This window comes from Nycticebus coucang, chromosome 20 (genome assembly GCF_027406575.1).
Source record: "Nycticebus coucang isolate mNycCou1 chromosome 20, mNycCou1.pri, whole genome shotgun sequence".
Lineage (NCBI taxonomy): Eukaryota > Metazoa > Chordata > Mammalia > Primates > Lorisidae > Nycticebus > Nycticebus coucang.
In genome coordinates this window covers 22,611,424-22,632,990 of record NC_069799.1, presented here as the reverse complement: position 1 = coordinate 22,632,990, position 21,567 = coordinate 22,611,424, and the positions used below count along the sequence as shown (strand labels likewise).

At 40.9% G+C, this 21,567-nt stretch overlaps 1 pseudogene; it reads left to right on the top strand.

The window, feature by feature from the left end:
* Positions 1-2,350: 2,350 nt before the first annotated feature.
* LOC128572744 (zinc finger protein 208-like) overlaps positions 2,351-21,567 on the top strand; it is a 45,703-nt pseudogene continuing 26,486 nt past the window's right edge.

The window sequence follows — 21,567 nt, the reverse complement described above, 5'->3', positions numbered from 1 at the left end:
GAGAGACAAGCTTGACCACTGTACCGTCATCAACTTCTCACTGATCACTGAGTCTACCATAGGGAAGAGAAAAGACAACACACTTGTGTTCATTTGGATGTCAAAGCAACAAGCACTAGATCAACAGGCTCTGTGAAAAAGCTCTATGACATTGATGTGGCCAAGGTCAACACCCGGATCAGGCCTGATGGAGAGAAGAAGGCATATGTTCCACTGGCTCCTGATTATGATGCTTTTGAAGTTTCCCACCAGGCTTGGCACCCATAGCACAGTGGTAACAGCGCCAGACACATGAATTGAGGCTGGCAGGTTAGAGCCTGGCCAAGGCCAGCTAAACAACAACAACAACAAAATAGCTGGGCATTGTGGCAGGCACCTATGGTGCCAGCTACTTAGGAGGCTGAGGCAAGAGAATTGCTTAAGCCCAAGAGTTTGAGGTTGCTGTGAGATGTGACACCACGGCACTCTACCATGGCGACACAGTGAAACTCTGTCTCAAAAAAAAAATAAAATAAAAAAAAGAAAGAAAGAAAAAAAATTGCCCACCTAATTGACATCTTCCAAAGCAAAATTCTAAATAAAGGGTGGACACAAAGTTCATGTGCAATTTAAATAGCAAAGTATTTTAATTTAAATTGAAATATGGAAGTTTTAAGTTTAAATAGTAAACCATTGTAAATTGCACATGAACTTTATGTCCACCCTGTATGTAACTTTTCACCATAAAATATTTATATATATAATTGTCAATATGTTATTTCCACGAGTGGAAAACATGTATTTACTTTGTGTGTATGTTATAAACAGATACCTATATATAATTGAAATTAATAAAAGGATATAATTTAGGCGGGGCTTGGTGGCTGACACCTGTAATTCCAGCACTTGGGAGGCTGAGGCAGGTGGATAGCCTGAGCTCACAGATTCAAGAACAACCTGAGCCAGATTGAGACACGTCTCTAAAAAATAGCTGGGCCTTGTGGTGGGTGCTGGTAGTCCCATCTGCTTAGGAGGCTGAGGCAAAAGAATCACTGTAGCCCAAGAGCTTGAGGATGCTGTAAGCTGTGACTCCAAGGTACTCTACCAAGGTTGACAAAGTGAGACTCTGTCTCAAAAAAAAAAAAAATATATATATATATATAATATAATTTATATTTAGAGGTAAATACAAATATCCGTCAGCAGAACTGCATGCCAGAGAAGGCACAAGCCCTGTGTAAAAAGAGTTAAGACAGTTTGTAAGGTAAAATCCACATGGTAGCTGAGCCCTTCCCCCAGGAGGTGTACCACATACTCCTAGTTATACCTGTTAGTTGGGATCTTAAATACCACCTCCTGCACGAAACCTCCTGCAATGCCAACCCCTGACTGGAGACTAGAGGTAATTTCACCCTTTGAACTGCCATAGCCAGACTTTGCTTTAACTCCCAATACCCTTCACGTGTCTATAAGTTCACTGAGTTCATTATGTGCATGTTTTTACCCAGACATCATGATGTATATTGAAAATACCTTCGAAGCTGAGTCTAGGGCCAGCCCTGCGGCTCAAAGGAGTAGGGCGCTAGCCCCATATGCCGGAGGTGGTGGTTCAAACCCAGCCCCGGCCAAAACTGCAAAAAAAAAAAAAAAAAAAAAAAGACTTTGGCAAAGCAGAGTCTACCTCCTATTTAAATAATAGGTGCCCAAGTCAGGCACAGACTACACACTCAGTAAATAGAGTTTCATTGCTTTAGTCGAAATTTATTAAACACTTACGGTAGGGAAAGCACGGTGGCCCTGGAATATGGAGATGAATAAAGTCATGGTCCCTAAGAGGGACTCGGTGTCTAAGGCCTGTAATCCTAGCACGCTGGGAGGGTGAATTCGGTGGACTGCCTGAGGTCACAGGTTCAAGACCAGGCTGAGTCAGAGGGAGACCTCATCTCTCAAAAAAAAAAAAAAAATAGCGGGCATTGTTGCAGGCTCCTGTAGTCCCAGCTACTCTGGAGGCTGAGGCAAGAGGATCGCTTGAGCCCAAGAGTTGGGAGTTAGTGTGAGCCGTGAGGCCAGGTCACTCTACTGAGGGTGACAAAGTGAGACTCTGACTAAAAAAAAGGTCATGGTCCTTGTCGTTAACGAAAAAAAAGTGCTGTGGTGAAATAATTGTTAGCATTTCTGGGTACTTTTAGCCTCTTGTCTAACGACATTCCTGTCACTCATGGTCAGAGAGGTGGGACCTGAGGTCCTATCCAATCAGGGATGCGCCTGTACGAACTGTCCAATCAGATGCAAAGCCAGCAGGTAGAAGGCGGCTCTGGGGGTCCGGAGCAGCTTTTGTTTCCTGACCTGGGCACTGAGCGGTTGTCCCAACTTCAGCAGTTCCAGCTCGTGGAGATACCAGTTGTCTCAGTAGCAGTCTCTGTCACGCTGTGACCTGCAGTTACTGGGAGATCTGTAGGGAGGACACCGGGACATCTCTGAAGCTGGGAAATGGTGAGTACAGGAGACTGGGTGTCCTGAGAGGGGGAGGAGCGTAGTTGGAGCCCGAAGTGGCTGTGGAGGGACCGGGCAGTTTCCCTTCAGTTTTAGAGTCTTGAGGCGGAAGTTTGCCACTGGCACCCTTGTCTCTCGGACCCCTCTTGGCAAAAGGTGGAGCGGGGCAGGGAGTTGGGACCCTGTTGCTTGAAGCCTTCCTGGACCTGTTACTTGCTCCATGGCCCAGAGCTCTCTCTGAGTAGCTGTGTGCCTGCAGCGCCGCGGGTCCCTCCCTGGTGGTCACAATGGAAGGCGCCTCAGGGAAGAAACCCAAGAGTTTGTGTGTGTGGGGAGCTTGTTCAAGGGGGAGGCTGTAGTCCGTGGAGCCCTCAACCCCTCCATTCTTTTGTTGAAAATAAACTTAGGGCCGGGCGCCCTGACTCTCCCTGTTGGGGAACCGGAAGTGGCTCTCCTGCCTGCTGTTGTAGTTAAACACCGAAGGGGAGTTGATGTGTCAAAACGCTTTTTTATTGCAAAGGCTAGTAATTCCGGAGGACAGCGAGAGTACGTTTTTAAATGTTGTTTTGTCTGTGTAACAAATTTTAATATGTAGAGTCTGTGTCTGGCCTGTCATAGGCCAAAAGGGGAATATCACCTAAGTCATCATGGGCAGTGCTGTTTTTTGTAGTGAGCTGCTCTTGAGAACACAGCTCATTGGGAATTTTTTTAATCAGAGCTACTTCCCAGGATGAATGATGGTCCCGAACATCTCACACCACTATCTCCTTGTATATGTGTCTTCTGTCTTTTTCTTTTATTATTATTATTTGAGACATAGTCTCACTCTGTCACCCTGTGTTTTACTATTTTAAATTATATACAAACTTTATGGATACCCTGTATAAACGATGGTGCTGTCAAGTCTTCTTACTGAGGACTAATAATGATGACTTAATTCATCTTTGTCGTCTCTTAAGTGGTCTGAGATGAACATCCCATTCTGGTTAAATTGTCTAATGTGACACTTCTTTTTCTGTATACCATCGTGGTGGGTTATTCTAGAGTTGGAAATGAGTCTGTTTTTAGTTATAAAGTATTTTTACACACCATCCAGAATTACCAGAACTGACATGAACATAGATGATGCCCACCAATTGTAACTGCAGAGGGCACTTTCTATCTCCACTTCACAGTCACAACACCCAGTTGTACAGCAAAGTGCATTCTGTCCCAAGTAATGAAGCTACAATGGTCTCTCTGCCAGTTTTCAATCTCCCTTCTTGAGTAGTTACAGTACATGGTGTCCCAAAAGTTGCCCCTACAGTCATCATACATAGGCAAAGAGGGAAATTGCAGCTATATGTACTTTTATTTACAACAAAATTTTATAAAACATTTAAAAACTATTCTCTATGTGTTGCTAACTACTTGTAAAATTTTGTAATGAGTATTTTGTAAAAGTATATTTTATCTACAATTTTCTATTTCTGTATGTATGTTGACTTAGGGACAACCTGCAGATTTTTACAAACTACTTTTATAGGGCAGCAATCAGGTATTGTGTCACTAGCTTTCAATTATCTTGATCTCTTTAGACCTAATACTGATCCAGAGGCTAGGAGGCCAGAAGCTCAACCTGGATCACGGATGTGCATTGAGTACACCCGAGCATGTCCCCATTCCCATTTTTCTGTTTCTGTTTCCCTTTAATGTACACAGGGCACTAGCTGCATCCCCACATGTGCCATACTCAAATCTGCATGTCCAAATTCTGAGTCTGGGTATTTCTTCAGACACTGCTGCCTTCTTCAGAATCTGGAGACTTTAAAGTGCCGGGAAACTATGTCGTTTCAAGATTGTGATTGTTGGTCTTCCTTGAACCAAAGGTTTTCCTGTTTACAAAGTGTTGAACTGAGGGAACTCTGTGCTGTGTTTGCTTTCTCTAGCTGGGTGCTGCTATAGTCTAGAACAGTGGTTCTCAACCATCCTAATGCCGCGGGCACTTTAATATAGTTAAAAGGGGTCGCGACCCACAGGTTGAGAACCACTGGTCTAGAAGGAGTAACAGCAGCAATAGGGGGAATAGTTAAAAAAGCCACTCCTTAGACTCACTCAACACCTGTAAAATTGTAAACAAACCCAAGATTGACTGTTCCCTCCTGAAAAGTGAAAGTCACAATGCAAGAGTTGATGGAAGAGCAAGCAATGAATTCAAGAACATCACGAGGAGATGGCTGACTAATGTTGCAAAGACCACCTCATATTTTTAGGTTGATCAGATGGCTGTGAAAGGGGAAAGGAGCTTGGGAAACTGTGTGTGGAAGCTTTCTGTGTGTAGGTCTCCATGTCTCATTGAAATGGTTTCTTGCCTTCTGGCTGTCTGGCTGATACCAGCTAGACCAAAACAGAAATGGAGGTTAACTGGTCACTATTTTACCTCACAGGAAGTTCTGTAATCTTGGTTCTATAGTGAATGGCTCAAAACACTTTCTGAAATTCTTTTTTTTTTTTTAATGAGACATAGTCTCACTTTGTCACCCTCATTGGAGCCATGGCATCACAGCTAACAGCAACCTTAAACTCCTGGGCTGAAGCCATCCTCTTGCCTCAGCCTCCCGAGTAGCTGGGACTACAGGCATCCCCCACAACACCCTGCTATTTTTACAGAGGGGGTCTTGCTCTAGCTCAGGCTAGTATGGAACTCCTGAGCTCAGAAAAGCCACCTGCCTTGAGCCTCCAAGAGTGCTGGGCCTACAATCTTGAACCATCGGGCTGGCCTTCTTTCTGATATTCTTAAGGAAGGACATAGTCATTGTAAGAAAACTGATTATTTGCTTGAAGATAGAGTAACTGCTGCTGTTGCAGAATCAGATGCTTAGAGTGGGCATACTGTGAAATGCCTTGTATGCATATTAAACCCAGAGAGGTGATGCTTAGCTAAGTGTTTCTCAGCCCAGGCTTGTAGTTAGGATTCTATGCTTAGTTTGAAGAGGTACCATCACCTGTGATTCTGCCTGTGCCCAGATTCTATTAGTGTGGGTTGTGTCATCCACGTGGTTTTAATTAAGTGCCCCCTGTGATGCTAAGGGAAGGCCACTGTCTAGCATGAGGGTTTCCAGATACATTTAAACAGTCGAGTTTATTTCTTTTTTTCCAGAAACAGGCTCCATTTCCCATTTCCATAGCAGAAATTGCTGGCAGGGGAGGGAACTGGAAGCCAAGAAATTAGAAACTCACACTTTGGTCTTTAAGAAGTCTTACTCACACTTCTTCTCAACTCTCTCCCATGATAAAGAATAGGAAAGGGTCAAAATTTCTCTGTACTTCGAGGTCTCTGTGCCTGTGGATGTGGTGGTAGCAGGTGATGAGTTTGTGCTGATGCCTTTAAAGGCGTATTATCAAGATGCAGGAAGGCGGCGCCTGTGGCTCAGTCGGTAGGGCGCCGGCCCCATATGCCGGGGGTGGTGGGTTCAAACCCGGCCCCGGCCAAACTGCAACCAAAAAAAAGAAAAAAAAAATAGCCGGGCGTTGTGGCAGGCGCCTGTAGTCCCAGCTACTTGGGAGGCTGAGGCAAGAGAATCGCTTAAGCCCAGGAGTTGGAGGTTGCTGTGAACTGTGTGAGGCCATCGCACTCTACCGAGGGCCATAAAGTGAGACTCTGTCTCTACAAAAAAAAAAAAGATGCAGGAGTAATGTGTCCAGATAATCTCACCTGAGAAGGAAATCAAGGGAAGGAGGAGAAAGAGAAAGAAATGATTGCTTCTCTGTTGAATGAGTCCAAGGTCCAGGTCTGTGCCCACATTTTCTTCTGCACTATCACGTTCTTAGAATTTTCAAACATTTACATCTCTACTTGTGATGTTCCTGCCTAATGAGTTTGTTTCAAATACTCTTTTCCCTCAAAATTCTTCTTCTCTACATATGGCCGAGTCTTCTTTCCTTTTTCTCCATCCAGGCTTCCCGTATGCCCTAGAAAATTCTCACATTAAACTTATATCCTGCAATAGTGAAAATGTTCCCTTTCTTTCTGTTGAAAATGGGAAAATGTGGATGCCCAAGATTTCCACTGTGGACGAGGTTGGATCATTGTATATTAGCAGAAATGGGGAATATGTACTGTTTAGCTTCCATCTCGAAGCTCCATGGGTTCTATGTCAAATAAGTTGATATACATGTATTTTTACAGAAGATGGCAATTACTGCCTAAAGTAACTCAAAGTTCTGAAAAACAGATTAATTACAAAAGATTTGCTTTTTAGAATGCTAAGAAGGACATATTTAAAGATAGGATTAGAGATTAGAAAACATGCCAGACATCTGTACCTTTAACTTTGCCCAAACTGGGTTTTTCCAACTAGTTTTTATCAGATTATGATTTACTTTTTCTGTCTAGTACTGTGACAGCAGTGATGTCGTGTTTCCATTTGTGAATCAGCACCTGATTCACATTTGTCCTGTTCACCGTTGAGGTTAATTTTATTCACTCAGCTGTGGTGTTCTTTGACACATATTCCATTGTAGGGTTCAGTATATCTTCTTTATTTATTCAATTTTTTTAAAGACAGTCTCACTTTATTGCCCTTGGTAGAGTACCGTAGCGTCACAGCCCGCAGCAACCTCCAACTCCTGGGCTTAGGTGATTCTCTTGCCTCAGCCTTCTGAGTAGCTGGGACCACAGGTGCCCACCACAATGCCCCATTATTTTTTGTTGCAATTTGGCCGGGGCCAGGTTTGAACCCACCACCCTCGGTATATAGGGCCAGTGCCCTAACCACTGAGCCACAGGCGCTTCCTAGTACTGTAAATAAGTACTTGGGGAGATTATCAACTAATGTACACAAACCAAAACATTCATTGAGGAAGAGTCCCTTTCTTCTTAGATTCTCTTTCCTATACCTTTCTTTGGAAAGTAAAGGTTGTCATTTTTGTTTAGTGGTTCAGAAATCAACAGGGTAAATCCAGTATGTACAGTTCACTGCATGTTTGACAAAATATTTTCATGGGACAGAAGCATGGTCATTCCTATTTAGCTTGTTCGAAATTTAGAAATGGAATCTTCATCCCATATCTTCTGAATGAAAATCTACATTTTATCAAGATCTCCTGGTCTTTTGTTGTTGTTGTCGTTTGTTTTTTTTGAGAAAGAGTCTCAAGCTATCGTCCTGGGTAGAGTGCCATTACGTCATAGCTCACAGCAACCTCCTACTAGGGCTCAAGTGATCCTCTTGCCTCATTTTTTCTATTTTTAGTAGAGATGGGGTCTCGCTATTGCTTCAGCTGTTCTTGAACTCGGGAGCTCAAGCAATCCACCCGCCTTGGCCTCCCAGAATGCTAGGATTATGGACGTGAGTCACCACTGTGCCCGGCCTATCTCCTGTTCTTTCTTGTACGTGTTAAAATTTTAGAGGTACTGTTTACCTCACCATGACATTGTCATTTAAAAGAATACACACAGCTTACATGGAATGATATTGATAAGTCACAAAACTATACATGCCTGTATTGGTAGTCTTTTATTTCTACCGTGCAAACAAAAAGCTATAGTGTCTACACTGGTTCTGTGGACATTATGCCGTCCCCTTCAGTGTTAGAGAGCACATGAGAGAATGTATCTCTTCTGAACTGATTAGATAATTCCAGTCACTCATATACATCAGCAACAGTTCTGTTTACTCATTTAACTAAAATTAAATTCAGTCTTCCCTTATATCTTGGCAAACATGTTTGTTTTTCAGGGAGTGTTGACATTCAAGGACGTGTCTATAGAATTCTCTATGACTAAGTGGGCCTGCCGGGACCTTCAGCATTTTTGTTGGGATTTCATGTTAGACAGCTATAGAAACCTGGTCTTCTTGGTGAGGATAACTTAAATACACAGTTCTGGGTCTATACTATGCATTTCATATTCTTTCTTTGTAGAATGTTTTTATGAAGTTTCTTCTTTGACTGCTTGAATGTCAGGTTTTTGTTTCTAAGGAAACCTTAAGGATATCTTGGTATAGTCAAGGAAATTTTGGAGATATTTTATTTTGGAATTAATCTTACCAATTTTTGAGCCAATTTATATCATTCATTAGATTAATGGTAATTTCAGAAGTTTAGTGGCATAGATTGTTTCCCATAACTTTAAGTCTGAGATCTAGCATAAATTTTATTTCTGTAGCTCTGGGGAGTGGAATCAAGAGTTCTCCAACTTTAAAAACTTTTTTTTTTTTATTTCATGGAGATTCATTCAGGGTGTAAGAAACCAGGTTATACTCATTGCATTTCTTAGGTATAATCCCTCTTACAAGTGTGCCTAGCCACTAAAATGTGTATCACACAAGACCCCACCCACCTCCCTCCTGCCCTGTCTATGCTCTTTTTTTCCCCATCCCCTCCTTTTTTTCTCTTTCTCCCCTTCCCCCACCCCACCATGTCATTAGTTGTCATTAATTGTCATATCAAAATTGAATACATAGGATTCATGCTTCTCCATTCTCGTGATGCTTTACTAAGTGTTCTACTTCCATCCAGGTTAATACAAAGGCTGTAAAGTCTCCATTTTTTTTTTTTTAATGGCCGAATAGTATTCCATGGTATACATATACCACAGCTTGTTAATCCATTCCTGGGTTGGGAAACATTTAGGCTGTTTCCACATTTTGGTGATTGTAAATTGAGCTGCGATAAACACTGTAGTGCAAGTGTCTTTATGACAAAAGAATTGTATTAGTTTGCAGTCCCTCCAACAGTGTAAAAGTGTTCCTTTCTCTCCATATCCTTGCCAGCATGTGCAGTTTTGAAATTTTGTGATGTGGGCCATTCTTACTGGGGTTAGATGATATCTCAGGGTAGTTTTGATTTGCATTTTTGTAATAATTAGTGATAGTAAGCATTTTTTCATATGTTTGCTAGCCATTCGTCTGTCTCCTTTAGAGAAGGTTCTATTCATGTCTCTTCCCCATTGATTATGGAATTCTTGGCTTTTTTCATGTGGATTAATTTGAGTTCTCTATAGATCCTACTTATCAAGCTTTTGTCTGATTCAAAATATGCAAATATCCTTTCCCATTGTGTAGATTGTCTATTTGCTTTGGTTGTTGTCTCCTTAGCTGTTCAGAAGCTTTTCAGTTTAATTAAGTCCCATTTGTTTATTTTTGTTGTTGCAAATGCCACGGCAGTCTTCTTCATAAAGTCTTTCCCCAGGCTGATATTTTCCAGGGCTTTCTTTGCTTTCTTTGAGAATTTTTATTGATTTAAGCCTGAAATTTAAGTCTTTTATCCATCTTGAATCAATTTTCGTGAGTGGAGAAAGGTGTGGGTCTAGTTTCAGTCTTTTTCATGTGCACATCCAGTTCTCCAAGCACCATTTATTGAATAGGGATTCTTTCCCCCAGTGCATGTTCTTGTTTGGTTTATTGAAGATTAGGTGGTTGTAAGATGTCAGTTTCATTTCCTGGTTTTCTATTCAATTCTTAATGTTTATGTCTCTATTTTTGTGCAGGTACCATGCTGTCTTGATCACTGTGGCCTTGTAGCACAGCCTAAAATCTGGCATGCTGATGCCCCCGGCTTTGCTTTTATTACTAAGAACTGCCTTAGCTACACTGTTTTTTTTCTGGTTCTATACAAAACACAGAATCATCTTTTCCAAGTCTTGAAAGTATCATGTCAGTAATAGGGATGACATTGAATCAGGAGATTGCTTGGGGAAGGATAGCCATTTTAACAATGTTGATTCTTCCCAGCCATGAGCATGGTATGTTCTTCCATTTTTTAATATCCTCTGGTATTTCTTTTCTTACGGTCTCATAATTTTCTTTCTAGAGGTCCTTCACTTCTTTTGTTAGGTGTATTCCTAGGTATTTCATTTTCATTGACGCATATTGAAGGGAGTTGTGTCCTTAATTAGCCTCTCATCTTGGCTGTTATTGGTGTATACAAATGCTGCTGACTTGTAGACATTGATTTTATATCCTGAGACGTTACTGTATTTTTTCTTTATTAAATCATAGCTGTGTACATTAATGGAAGTATGGGGTACGATGTGCTTGTTTTATATACAATTTGAAATACTTTCATCAAACTGGTTAACATAGCCTTCACTACATTTTCTTAGTTATTGTGTTAAGACATTAGGACACTTAGTAGATTTAACAAGTACTGTATTGAAAGTACAATACTTTCAAGACTCCAGGAGTCTTGTGGTTGAGTCTTTGGGGTTGTCTAAGTATAAGATCATATTGTCAGCAAAGAGGGAGAGTTTGACCTCTCTGTTCCTATTTGGATGTCCTTTATTTCCTTTTCTTGCCTAATTGTTTTGGCTAGAACTTTCAATACTATGTTAAATAGTAATGGCAACAGAGGACAACTTTGGTTCCTGTTCTAAGTGGAAAAGCTTTCAGTTTTACTCCATTTAGTAAAATATTAGCTGTGGGTTTGTCATAGATAGCTTTGATCCGTTTAAGAAATGTGCCACCTATGCCTATACTCTTCACTGTTCTAATTAGAAAAGGATGCTGGATTTTATTGAATGGTTTTTGTGCATCTATTGAGAGGATCATATGGTTTTTGTTTTTGCTTCTATTGATACAATGAATAATGTTTATGGACTTGCATATGTTAAACCAGCCTTGCATTTCTGGGATGAAATGTAATTGATCATGATGAATGACTTTTTTGATGATAAGCTGTAATCTGTTGGCTAGAATTTTGTTAAGAAGTTTTATATCTATATTCATTAGTGAAATTGGTATAAAGTTCTCCTTTTTAGTTGAGTGGGTCTTTTTCTGGTTTTGGTATCAGGGTGATGTTTGCTTCGTAGAACGTGTTGAGGAAGATTCCTTCCTTCTCAATTTTTTGGAATAATTTCTGTAGTATGAGAGTAAGCCCTTCTTTGAAGGTTTGATAGAATTCTGGTGTGAAGAGATCCGGACCAGGGCTTTTTTTTTTTGTGGGGAAACTTTGTTTTTTCTTTGATCTCAGTGCTTGAAATTGGTCTGTTCAGGAGATTTATTTCTTCCTGGCTAAGTCTAGAGTGAGGATTGATTGCAAATATTGATCCATTTCCTTCACATTGTCAAATTTCTGGGCATAGAGATTCTGGTAGTATTCGGCGATACTACAAGAGTATCTCTGTGGCATCAGTTATTATTCCCCTTTATCATTATTCTCTTTCTTTCTTTCTTTTTTTTTTTGGAGATAGAGTGTTACTATATCACCCTCGGTAGAGTTTTGTGGTGTTACAGCTCACAGCAAACTGAACTTTTGGGCTTGAGTCATTCTTTTGCCTCAGCGTCCCGAGTAGGTGTGACTACAGGCGCTGCCACAGCACCTGGCTATTTTGTTGTTGTTGTTGCAGTTGTTATTGGTCTTTACCTGGCCTGGGCTTTGTTCGAACCCACCACCCTCCATATAAGTGGCTGACACTGTAACCACTGTCTATGGATGCAGAGCCTCTCCTATATCATTTCTTATTGAGGTTACTAGAGACTTTACTTTTCTGTTTATATTTAGTCTGGCCAAAGATTTATTGATTTTACTTGTTTTTTCAAGAAAACAATTTCTTATTTCATTAATTTTCTGAATGATTCCTGTGTTTTTGATTTCATTAATCTCTGATTTAATTTTGAATATTTGTTTTCTTCTGCTGGGTGTAGGCTTATATTGTTCTTCTTTTTCCAGTTCCATAAGATGGCTTGTGGGTTTGTTGATGTGCTCTCTTTCTGTTTTCAAATGTAGTCGTCTAAAATCAGTTTTCCTCTCAGGACTACTTTTGCTATATCCCACAAGTTTTGGTAGGTTGTGTCTTCATTGTTGTTATGCTCAAGGAAGTTAATGATATCATTTTTATTTCTTCATGCACCCAATTGTCATTCAGCATAAGGTTGTTAAATTTCCATGCCTTTGTGTGGGGTTGAATGTTTTTGTTAGAGTTGAGTTCCACCTTTAGTACCTTGTGGTCTGAGAAGATACAAGGTAAAATTTCAATTCTTTTGATTCCGTTGAGGTTTGTTTTGTGTCCTAGGATATGATCAATTTTGGAGAATGTTCCATGGGGTGATGAGAAGAATATAATATTCTTTATCTTTGGGATAGATTGTTCTATATTCACCTGTCAGGCACAGTTGTTCCAGGGTCTCATTTAAGACCCTTATATCTTTGTTTAATTTCTATTTAGAGGATCTGCCCAGCTCTGTGAGAGGAGTGTTAAAGTCCCCTGTTATTATAGTGTTATGGATATCATATTGCTCAGACTACATAAGGTCCGTTTCAAGAATCTGGGAGCATTTAAGTTGTGTGCATAAATATTTAGAATTGAAATGGCTTCTTGTTGTATTTTTCCCTTGACCAATATGAAGTGACCATCTTTGTCATTTTTTACTTTATTTGCTTTAAATCTACATGCGCCAGAAAATAAGAATCCCTCTTTTCTTCAGGATTCCACTTGCCTGAAAAATTGTCTCCCAACCTTTAACTCAGAGTTTTAATTTGTCTTTTGAAGTTAGGTGTGTTTCCTACAAACAGCAAAGGATGGCTTATGTTTTTAATCCAATCAGCCAATCTGTGCCTCTTCAGTGGGGAATTCAAGCCATTAATATTTATTGAGATAATTGATAAATGTTGTAGCGTTCTATTCATCTTATTTTGTGAAAGTCCATTTAGTTTTGTCTTTTGCATCATTGTGGAAGCTAGGTTCTGTCCTTTAATTTCTGGGTGCTTACTTTGCTGGTGGTCCATTGTGATGGTTAGTATGTAGAACAGGTTGAAGTATTTCCTGTAGAGCTGGTCTTCTTGTGACAAATTTCCTCAATGTTTGCATCGCAGTAAAAGATTTGATTTCTCTATTAATTTTAAAGCTTACCTTAGTGGGATATAGCATTCTAGGCTGGAAATTGTTGTGTTTAAGTAGATTAAAGGTAGATGACCATTGTCTTCTGGCTTGAAAAGTTTCACTAGAGAAGTCTATAGTCACCCTGATGGATTTGCCTGTGTAGGTCAATTGGCAGTGAGTCCTGGATGCTTGCAATATCTTTTCTTTTGTCTTGACTTTGGACAAGTTCATCACAGTGTGTCTTGAAGAAGCTCTATTAGAGTTGAGGTGACCTGGTGTCCGATATCCTTCTGAAAAGAGTGTGTCAGAATCTTTGGTGGTATTTGGGAAATTTTCATTCATAATATTCTCTAGTATAACTTCCATTCCCCTGGGGCATTCTTCTTCCCCTTCCGGGATACCTATAACTTGTATGTTTGAACTCTAGAAGTCCCATAATTCTGTCAGTGAATGTTCTGCTTTCTGTCTTTTCTTTTTTACCTCGGTGACTATGTGAGTTATCTCAAGAGCTTTGTCCTCTATCTCTGAGATTCTTTCTTCTGCATGATCTAATCTGTTGTTGATACTTTCTATTGCATCTTTAAATTCCCTAACTGCCTGCTTCAATACCTTTGGCTCTGATATATCCTTTCTATATTCTTCATATCATTTATCTCTTATTTGATTCTGTTTTTGGATTTCTTTTTGGTTATTTTCAACTTTATCAGCAGTTTCCTTCATTGTTTTCATCATCTGTATTCTAAATTCCCTTTATGTCATTTCTAACATTTCTTTATAGGTGGAATCCTCCATAGTAGCTACCTCATGGTCCCTTTGGGAGGTTCCTCTGGACTGGTTTTTCATGTTGCTAGGACTTTTCTGCTGATTCTTCCTCATGGGTGTTTTCTTTTACCTGTTCCCTTGCCCTAATTTTCCTTTCACTTCCTCTTGCTCTTTATGCTACTGTGCCTCTGGCCTAAGGTTTTGATGAGTTCTTTTGCTACAGTAGCACAGGGATGAGAAGATTGAAGAGAAAGAGGGGAAAACAGATTTAAAATAAAAAAATAGAGAAATAAAAAGGAGGAGAGGGAGTCAGTAAAAGGGAATAGTGACAAAAGGAAGACAAGCACAGAAAGAGGGAGACAGGATTAATAAAGGTGTACAGTGGGTACTTTGACTCAACCTTTAAAACCCCCCCACCTGTGGGGGTGTTGGGTTGGGTGGTTCCCTTGAGGTCAGTAGCTCTTTGTCAGCCCGTTTAGACACAGTACACCACCTCCACTAATTAAAGAAGAAAGACAAAAATACTATAAATGATACCTAAACAGACAAACAAAAAACCTTACAGGATAAACTTTGGGGGAAAATCCAAATAATAGAGGCAGAAACTCTGGCAAAAATGAAGTTCGAATTGTTAAAGAAGGCTATGATAGAAAATTATATTTTAACTAGAAAAATGGGGAAAGAAAGAAAGAAAGAAAGAAAGAAAGAAAGAAAGAAAGAAAGAAAGAAAGAAAGAAAGAAAGAAAGAAAAAGAAAGGAAAAGAAAAAAGAAAAATCTAGAGGGGAAAGGTTGTAATAAAAAATAAAAAAATATAAAATAAAAACAAAAACAAAGCTATATATATATATATATATATATATATGTATATCTTGTTGAATATTGTCTCGGCAGTGGTGACCTCCTGGGGTATGAGGTGTTAGTCATGATGCTGACATAGCTGTACGTTATGGAGACTGGGGGCTTCTGCTGATTTCTCAGACCTGGTAGGATTCATAACCTAAATCTCTCCTCAGCACTTAAAAGATACTTTAAACTATTAACCTTGGCTAAGCAGAAGGCTTCTCAGGAAAGCACTTGTTGCTGGGATCTCTCCTGAGATTGCTGCCTTCTTATCCAGTGTGCGAAAACTCGTCTCATTCAATGCCCCTGAGGGCCAAGAATGTAAGGCAGAACTGTTACTGCCAAATACCGAAATCTCTGCTTTTCCCCAGAGTCTCAATCACCACCTTTGAGCTGCTCAGCCACTAGATTGCTTGCCCAAGGTATCCCATCCCCATCCTCGCTGTTTGACCCTCAGTGCAGAGCCTGCAGGGGCAGTTCTCCCATAATGGCTGCACAGGCTCTGTCACCTTGAGGAAGGAGCCTGCAGAGGCAGTTCTTCCACAGTGTCTGTGCCAGCAGCCCACAGCTGAACAATATTACCTCCTTTCAGGCTCAGCAGCTCAGTCCAGGGCACTAGAGAATGCTTACAGTCATCTGCATTCTCATCCAAGTTCTCCCAAGGTAATTCAACCAAGGGCCCAAGTCCAAAAAAACAAAACAGCCCACAGGTAAGGCCTTTCCTGTTTGCAGTCTGTCTGCTGCTGTAGTTACAGTGGCGGGCAGCCTCTGACTGAATGAACACATGCAACTGCTTGCCAGTTGTCCACTGCTTTTGCCCTCTTAGTGGGGTCCAGATGTCTCTTGCTGTCTCCCTGTGTTCCCAAAGGGATGTTTCTGGGCAGATCCCACCAGCCAGAGATGTCTGGAGTCTTCTCTCCCCCATTTCACTGTGCCCAGTTGCAAAGAAGCTGTTACTTGGCCGCCGTCTTGCTCCTCCCCTAACTTTAAATACTTTTTAAAGATTCCGAAGTTTCTATAAGGATCCTCTATGTGGGGACTATTATTTCAGGATCTGCTGTATGATTGAAGGAAAGGCTTTTCCAAGGTGCATATGCAAATCAGATTCTATAACTGGTTGCAGTTATGCACTGAAGTTTTTTGGACTTTCCAGTTGAAATTCTCCTGGTTTTATAATCAGAAGATAAAAAGTAGTTTGTGATTTGTAAAGTCTATATTTGTTTTCCTTCTAAGTTGAAGTTGGGGTGCAGAACATGATTCTTAAAAAACTGTGCTTAGGCATGGTGAGTCCTTTTTAAAATTGGGAAGCTTTTCAAAAATAATCCTAAATGTCAAGGTCCTTAAAATCTGGCCTTGCTTCACTCACCACCAGGGTACAGATAGACTCTCTAACATGTCCTTATGTAACAAAGTTTCTTACCAAAATAAAAACAGTTGCCTTCTATTGCTTTCCTATTTCCTCCTTATCTAGTGCAGATGAAAAATACAACCGCTCCTGGAAGGTTTTTTCCTCAACATGATTTCTGCCTCTAGTGCATTCACATTCCTAAAAAAGCATTAACAAGCTAATTTCCTTCTTCCCAGTCAGTTCATCCTCTCTAAATATTTTTTGCCTCTCAAAAAAATTCCCATCTCTTTCTTCTGTTATGAAAAACGGAATTTATGCTTCTGTTGGAGACTGAGGTAAATCTCTCCATGATTTTCTCACATATGTAGTACATGAGTAAATTCATATGCCTTTTATTACTCTTCCATTTGTGAGTTTGTATTTGGGAAAACTTTGAAGAATTAATGGGAAAGTTTTCCCTTGGCTCCTGTATTAGCACATAATAAGAAATAAATTGGAGCTGGATTTTGGTTTTCTTAGGTAGAAATGCAGAGCAGTAGAGCCCTTTGTCCAAATTGGCTGATATATATATATATATATTTTTTTGTAGAGACAGAGTCTCACTTTATCGCCCTCGGTAGAGTGCTGTGGCATCACACAGCTCACAGCAACCTCCAACTCCTGGGCCCAGGCGATTCTCTTGCCTCAGCCTCCTGAGTAGCTGGGATTACAGGCGCCAGCTACTGTTGTTGTTGCAGTTTGGCCGGGGCTGGGTTTGAACCCGCCACCCTTGGAATATGGGGCTGGCTCTCTACTCACTGAGCCACAGGCGCTGCCCCGGCTGATATATATTTTAACACTCCATAGGGGGACTTGTTTTCCCCAAAATTTTCCAAAAGTTTGGGAACCTGAGTCTAAATCTACCACTCTTGTTTCTTTGGCCTAACTCTTCTGGTCTTAGAGTAAAATACTCAATTTTCAATTTCTTTCTCACTTTTTCAAACACCAACTTCCCATCCAATTCACGTTATCACTTGTTTTTTTCTTTATTGCCCATTTCAAACAATAGCAGTATTTTCGTGTTTATTATTTGTTTACATGGGGATGGGTGATGATTTTTTAACTTGTTTTACATTTCACATAAGAAAAAAAGGAGACAAAAGTCCTGTGACACTCCCTGGTAAAAACTTTGTGCTTTACTCCTGTTATCTTGCCTAGGAACACACGGCTTACCAGAATGCCTTTGAATTGATACTCACTATTGGTAACTGTACAGGATGACAGATCCTCATTCACACTCCTGTCTTTTCCCAGTCCTGAGCTTCATACTTATCTGAGGATGACCCAAGATGCCCATAGCATTTATATTGTCTTTTGTGATCCATAAATATCAGTCCCTGAGACATTTTTTCTAGGAGACAGCCTGAAGAATGGGAGTAGAGCCTCTCAGAGGACAATATGAGTGTCCTTGATGTTGAGAGAAGTCTGCTGGTATACTCTTCATGTAAAAAGCTAACCCATTGGGACTTTAAGTTTTTTTGTACTAGACTCAGTTTTCATTTCTTAGAGAGACATTCCCGGTCAGCCCGCCAGATGTGGGTATTCAGGGGAAAAATGTACAAATTATTTCTCAAATATTTCAAGGGAGAAAATACCAACGGATATGGACAACACACACCCAGCAAAGTCTTTTAAAAATCTGCAACACAATACACACTTCATGTGCATTGAAAACTAGGGTGCAGTTTCTCCAGAGAGGGTGGCCACTGAGCAATTCTGTGATCAGAACACAGGTGGGAGGTATAGGATAGGGATCCAAGGTATAGGGTGACCTTACTTGACACTTGAGTGGGGCATGTCTGTATTCCAGTCACCAGTCTTATTCCCTGATTTTGTGTCTTGAAAAGCTTTGTTCATTTATTTTAGCTGCGGTTTTCCATTAACTATAAAATGTAATTCACCCATAGCACTTGAAGAATATGAAAATATTCCTAAAAGGCAAGACAGAAGTGAACATTAAATATGGAGTCATATATTTCAAAAAAAAGAATGGTTTTACCTTGTTTCCACAGAGTAAATGTTGTAAGGTTCTGAGATTTACGATTTTTTTAGGGTGATTTCAAATGGGAACCCCGAGCTTAGCTTTGGACAGATATCGTGAAAATGAAAGACCACTGGGAGGCTGAGGTGGGAGGATCACTTGAGTCTAAGAGTTTGAAACCTCTCCTGGCATGGTGGCTCATACCTCTAATCCCAGCAATAGGAAGACCAAGGTGGGTGGGTTGCCTGAGCTCACGAGTTCAAGACCAGTCTGAGCACGAGCGAGGCCCTGACTCTAAAAAATAGTCAGGTATTGTGGCAGGCACCTGTAATCCCAGCTATTTGGGAAGCTGAAATAAGAGGATCACTTGAACCCAAGAGTTTGAGTTTGCTGTGAGCTAAGATGACACGACACTCTTCAGAGGGTGACCAAGTGAAACTCTGAAAAAGAGTTTGAGACCAACATGAACAACATAGCAAGAATCCATCTCTACAAAAACTTAGAAAAATTAGCGAGGCATGATGGTATGCACCTTTAGTCCCAGCTAATAAGGAGGCTGACAGGGTCTCCTGCCCACAGGCTGTCACACCACAGATTGTATAGTGATTCCACATCACCTCCTGCTGTCAGAGGGTACTAAGGTTTTTTTTTTTTTGTAGAGACAGAGTCTCACTTTATGGCCCTCGGTAGAGTGCCGTGGCCTCACACAGCTGACAGCAACCTCCAACTCCTGGGCTTAAGTGATTCTCTTGCCTCAGCCTCCCGAGTAGCTGGGACTACAGGCGCCCGCCACAACGCCCGCCTATTTTTTGGTTGCAGTTTGGCCGGGGCCAGGTTTGAACCGGCCACCCTCGGTATATGGGGCCGGCGCTTTACCGACTGAGCCACAGGCGCCGCCCGGTACTAAGGTTTTTGAGAGGAAGAGTTCTGAGGTTAGATTCCTTCTCCCTGTTGTGACAGTCACCGTTTTATGGACATGCACACTAGACAGGGATATGGTCATATCCCTCCCAGACAAGACTCCACCCTGTGGAATCAAACTCATAGGTCCTTCGCCCCTAGAATGTCCCATCAAAACCCCACACCAGTGTGAAGAGACTTCTGGCTTGTCCCAACCCTCAGATCTTGAATTTGTAGCAGCAACCTGGCTCTTCAGTTATGCTGCTGTCCCAGGTAAAGGTAATCTCATCTCCCTACATGGAACAGAAAGAAGCCTGAGCATATCCCACCCTTGGCTATCATTCCTAGCACTGGCACACCAAAAGAAGTTACTGAGGCAAAAATATAAATCAGTGGAAGATTATTAATACAATGTTCATAGACATTACTGGAGAAAAAGGCAAATTACAGATGTATCTTTTATTTTTCAGAAGGAGCATTTGGGAACTTCAGTATTTAAAACATGACAAGGCATACAGAAAAACTAGGGCAATGGATACTGAGGTAAAATATTTACATTCTTGTAAAGCTTAGGAAATTTACATTTTATACAGGATAACCTGAATTCGAACTGGGACAGAAAATGAGAGTGAAGTAAAATCAATTTTCTGGCTCAGCGCTTGTGGCTCAGTGGTTAGGGCACCAGCAACATAGCTCACAGCAACCCACAGCCGGGCTGGTGGGTTCCAATCCAGCCCAGGCCTGCTGAACAACAATGACAACTACAACAAAAAAATGGCTGGGCATTGAGGTGGGCACCTATAGTCCAAGCTACTTGAGAGGGTGAGGCAAGAGAATCACTTAAGTCCAAGATTTCGAGGTTTCTGTTAGCAGTGAAGCCACGGTACTCTACTGAGGGCTACATCGTGAGACTGTGTCTCAAAAAAAAAAAAAAATGTCGGGCGGCGCCTGTGGCTCAGTTGGTAAGGTGCCGGCCCCATATACCGAGGGTGACGGGTTCAAACCCGGCCCCGGCCAAACTGCAACCAAAAACTAGTTGGGCGTTGTGGCGGGCGCCTGTAGTCCCAGCTACTCAGGAGGCTGAGGCAAGAGAATCGCTTAAGCCCAGGAGTTGGAGGTTGCTGTGAGCTGTGTGATGCCATGGCACTCTACCGAGGGCAATAAAGTGAGACTCTGTCTCTACAAAAAAAAAAAAAAAAAAAAAAAATGTCCCTGGGTGTATCTTTTTTTGTGTGTTGTTGGCTGGGGCCGGGTTTGAACCCACCACCTCTGGTATATGGGGACAATGCCCTACTCTTGAGGCACAGGTGTCACCCCCTTAGTTGATCTTGTCTCTGTTTTACACCTGGGAAGATAATCTTGTAGTAAACATTATTAGTATGCAATCAAACAGACTTTAGTTTTAGGAGATGTATTTGGGCTGCAGACCAAAAGTTAGTTTACACGTTTTTGCTTTTGGGATCCCAGAAAGTAATTCCTTTATGAATTATCTGTGAGGGCAGTCCTTATAGAAGGACTGTCTATTTTCTTTCTTTTTCTTTTATTATTATTAAATCATAGCTGTCTACATTAATGCGATCATGGGGCACCATATACTGGTTTTATAGACCATTTGACACATTTTCTTCACACTGGTTAACAGCCTTCCTGGCATTTTCTTAGTTATTGTGTTAAGACATTTACATTCTACATTTACTAAGTTTCACATATACTCTTGTAAGATGCACCTCAGATGTAATCCCACCAATCACCCTCTCTCTGCCCATCATCCCCCCTCCCTCCCTGCCCTCTCACCCTTCCCGATATTCTTAGGTTATAACTGGATTATAGCTTTCATATGAAAGCAATAAATTAGTTTCATAGTAGGGCTGAGGTACACTGGATACTTTTTCTTCCATTCTTGAGATAGCTTCCTAAGAAGAATATGTTCCAGCTCCATCCATGTAAACATGAAAGAGGTAAAGTCTCCATCTTTCTTTAAGGCTGCATAATATTCCATGGTGTACATATACCACAATTTATTAATCCATTCGTGGATCGATGGGCACTTGGGCTTTTTTCATGATTTAGCAATTATGAATAGGGCTGCAATAAGCATTGCTGGTACAAATATCTTGGTTATGATGTGATTTTTGCTCTTCTGGGTATATGCCTAGTAGAGAAATTAAAAAATTGAATGGCAGATCTATTTTTAGATCTCTCAGTGTTCTCCATACATCTTTCCAAAGGAATGTATTAATTTGCATTCCCACCAGAAGTGTAGCAGTGTTCCCTTTTCTCCACATCCACACCAACATCTCTGGTCTTGGGATTTTGTGATATCGGCTAATCTTACTGGAGTTAGATGATATCTCAAAGTAGTTTTGATTTGTGTTTCTCTGATGATTAAAGATGATGAGCATTTTTTCATAAGACTATAGGCCATG